This window comes from Durio zibethinus, chromosome 22 (genome assembly GCF_047325235.1).
Source record: "Durio zibethinus cultivar Kanyao isolate XHJ-2024 chromosome 22, ASM4732523v1, whole genome shotgun sequence".
In the NCBI taxonomy this organism is placed as follows: domain Eukaryota; kingdom Viridiplantae; phylum Streptophyta; class Magnoliopsida; order Malvales; family Malvaceae; genus Durio; species Durio zibethinus.
The window spans coordinates 20044470-20048564 of NC_143183.1; the positions used below are offsets into that span (position 1 = coordinate 20044470).

General features: G+C 29.0%; 1 pseudogene; it reads right to left on the minus strand.

Moving 5' to 3' along the window:
- Positions 1 to 2443: 2443 nt before the first annotated feature.
- LOC111307440 (protein DMP2 pseudogene) lies at positions 2444 to 3605 on the minus strand (annotated as a pseudogene).
- Positions 3606 to 4095: the final 490 nt, after the last annotated feature.

A 4095-nucleotide genomic window follows, 5' to 3' on the forward strand; every position in this document is an offset into this window, starting at 1 on the left:
AAACATATCCTTTTAATGAAATCTTAAAATTAATTAAAATTTATTAAAAAGATTATTTTAGGGTCTGCACAACAGTCTGAGTTCGGAAGTCAGTTACGTATGGGGAAGGATTAGCACCCCCACAGCACTCATTTAAAACGGTACCAATTAACTACATGTTATCCTTTGATTTTGATAAAAAAAATCTTATTTTCGGTGTTTGAAAAATAATTTTCTTTAATTTCTTTTGTTTATTATTTATTGTTTTTTATATTCAAATATTATTCGAGAAAAATAAATTAGAACCTTTTTATTGAAATTATTCTTAAAATGTTCCAGTACGTTGGTAACATTAGAAGAACTCTTTCTTACATAGAGATTTTCTTAAGCATCATTTCTCGGAATACTTTAGAATCTCATCTTTGGATATTCAAATTTACTTTTCATAAAAAATTATGTCATGTATGCAATGCAAATAATAACATATTGATGCACACATTTTATTTTCTTTTTTCAAAAATTTTATTAATTGTTTTATTATTTTTTTATTTTTAATTTTAGAGAAAAAAATTTTTTTATTGTATTGAAGTTTTCTATAAATATTCTAATACACTGGTAATATTTTAAAAAAACTTCTCACCTAGGGATTTCGTAAAGCATCTCTACTCGGAATACTTTTGTAATCCCGTCATTGGATAAAATTTCATTTTTCCTTATTTATATTATTATTTTAATAAATTAATTAATTTTATTTTTTATCAAAAAAAAAGAAAATTTTATTGTATTGAAAATTTTTTTTATAAATACTCCAATACACTGGTAGTATTTAAAAAAAAATCTTCTCACCTAGAGATTTCGTAGGCATCACTATTCGAAATACCTTTAAATCTCATCATTGAATAAAATTTCCTTTTCTTACATTTTTTATTACTTTTTTATTAATTAATTTTTATCAATTATTGTATATTTTTCTTTATTCTAGTTCATTAAAATTTTGATAAGTTTATGTTTAGTAATTATTTTAAATTAATTAAATTAAAACTATTTTATATTTTCTATCATTTATTTTATTTTATATGAAAAGTTTATACAAAAATAAAATAAAAATAACAAAAAAATCATTAATTAAATAATAGATATATATATATATTTTGAGCAAAAAAAATAAAAGAAATAAAAAGTTATGAAGAAAATACCTAAAATACCCCTTGTCAACACAGTCAAAATTCAAAGGCTGCTTAAACGGCTCGGTCAACCGGCTTGGACCTATAGTCAATGGCTTAATCGGCTTGGCTTTGGGTATATGGCCCGGCTTGGTGGCTTGGCTACCACTTAATCAAAACGACGTCGTTTTGATTTCACTATAAATAATCCCCCAAAACACCCATTCTCCTTCATTTTTCCTTTCTTCTCCTTCTCTCTTCTTTTTTTCTCTCTCTTCCAAAATTCTTCTTCTTTCTCCTTCGCAGTTTCCGACGATCCAGTTACCACCGGATGCCATCGTCGGTCACCGGTGCCATCGTCAGTTACCGGTAAGTGTGTCAAAAAAATTTCAAAAAATACCTAAAAAATTATTTTCAACCCCGTGAACTCAAATCCAATCTTCGTTTTGTGAGAAACAGCTTCAAACAATGTAGATCAAGGTCTAAAATTTTGGTTAAAATGAAAAAAAAATTTTCTTTTGTGTTTTTTGGCATTGAGATCCCCATTACCAGGGTTTTTTTTTTTTTTTGGGATTATGTTTTTCTATTTTGGTGTTGGGTTGTTTGCGTTTTTAGCTTCTTTGTGTCTGAGAGGTTTTTTTTTTACGAAATGAGCTGAGGTTTTTTTTGTAAATGGATCCTTCTTTGAAAAGGAAAGAAGCTAGGGTCTTTATAGAATCGGACGTATGTTCGGGAAGGTGGTCTAAGAGTCTATAGGTGTGACTGTAGGTGTTTGTAGAGCGTGGTTGTAGGGGTGACGAAGGTCATAAGCATGGTTGGTTTGATGGGACTAGTCTGGTAGCTAAATGGGGTTGCTAGGGTTGACGGCGCCACCATTTTCCAGCCCTTTTTTTTTTTTTTGCCTTTCTCTTCTTCTTCTTTTTTTAATTATTATTATTATTATTATTATTATTAAAATTATTATTAATATTAAACTGAAAATGAAGACAGTAGACCCAAACAAAATCGATGTCTATAATATGAATGATTATTTTAGTTGTCAAGAATTAAAAAAAAATTTAAATATAAGATATTCAACATGTAACTAGATTAAAAATTAGATTAAATTTACTCTTGAATATTAACTTGAAATTTTAAAATTTTAAACTAAATGCTTCTTTTTACAAGTTATCAAAGTCCACACCAATTTTAAATTTATCTTTTGGTAAAGGAATAGTAATTGAAATTCAGTTCCATCATATGATCCAATCAAAGAAAAATCAAACTAAATCATAAACATATAACTACATAGAGTAAACCCTTTTATTTGCCATTTTGCAATTGAAATAAATTATTAACCATAAAAAGAAAGACACCATTAACTCAGACTCCACCATTGTAGTAAAACATACATACTAATTCAAGAGGATGATACTGGCAGGCACATCCATCCTTCCATTAATTTCTTCTTAAATTAAATGCACAAACTCTGGAGTACAAAACTTGATTAACATTACAAACTTTTTTTTTAATCTAATCGGATAAATGTCATCCGTGATCTTGAATTATTTATTCTAATTTCACTTTAGTCTCTAACCTCTGAAATTGTTCCATTTGGATCTTTTATCTTTTAAAGTAATTTCATTTTAGTCTTTTCATGTAATCCACTACATGAACAATACGTTCATTTTAATGGAACGATCTGATGAAAGATCAAAATGGAATTTCAAAAGTTAAGGACGCAAATGGAATGATTCAGAGATTAGAGACTAGAATGGAACCGTAATAAAAGGTCAAGGATCAAGAAACTTGTTTATGGAAGAAGCAGATTGGTCTTATTTGAAGATTGTTGACTCGAAGGATACCCAATGCCATGGCGCTTGTTGGGGAAAAACATGAAGGCCAAGGAAACTATAAACGTAATCGGAGGCAGCAAAATCAGGTAGAGTAAAGCCTTGGAACTTGTTGCTAAAGATGGATAAAAACACTGCACAGTGTTAGGTTCAACCAGGACTAAGACAGCAAACACAATTAATGAAAAAAAAGCATGGATGAAGTCGCTAAAACGAATCTTATATCTCGACAAGTTCACTGAATCTGACTCGACAGACGGCCAAAGACCCTTAAAAGTTGCTATCCCATAGTGAGTTTTGCCATCACTGCCTTTGTAACTGTCAGTGAAGCAACCGAAACAGCAAGAGAAGCCGCAGAGGGCAATGAGAATGCTGGACAAATACTTGTTAAGTGATTTGCAGTTGCCATAGTCAGTGAAAACAGGGTTTAGGAATTGGAAAACAAAGACAGTTCCTGTCGGAAGGAACCTGATGAGGTTGCCCAATTTTGAGATTAAATCAAATGCCATGTTGGCCTGTTTTGCTTTGAAGAACTATGAAGTTTTTCAGGATTTGCAATGTCATATGAGCTTGCTCTTGTCTGTTTTTATAGGGGAAATATGAGTAACTGAAAGGATTGGATAAAGAATACACAAAGGATTGCCTCTCACATAAAATTCAATGAGATATTTAAAGAGATGCGTACAGGGACAAATGATGGGAGGATAATAGCTAGAAACCTAACATTTTGCGTTGAGCTTAAATCTGAAATTTTCTCAGGGAAAAAGAAAAGAATCTCAATTTTTTGTTAACGATTTATTTTCTATTTGTTAACAATCTCAAAATTTTTTTATAGTAATAAATATTGAAAGAAATTAAAAAATAAATTTTTTAATTAAACAACATTTGTAAATTAATTTACAAAAATTAATAACGTTTGTATAAAAAAAAAACTATTAAATTTAGTGACATTTTTCACTACAAACATCACTAATTTATATAATTTAATGGCGTTTGTACACAAATGCTATTAAATTTAGTAATATTTTCAAATTCAAATATCACTAAATTTAGTAATGTTTGTGTAAATAAGTTTCATTAAATTAACAAAGTTTTTTCTTAAACTATCATTTTTTTTACGT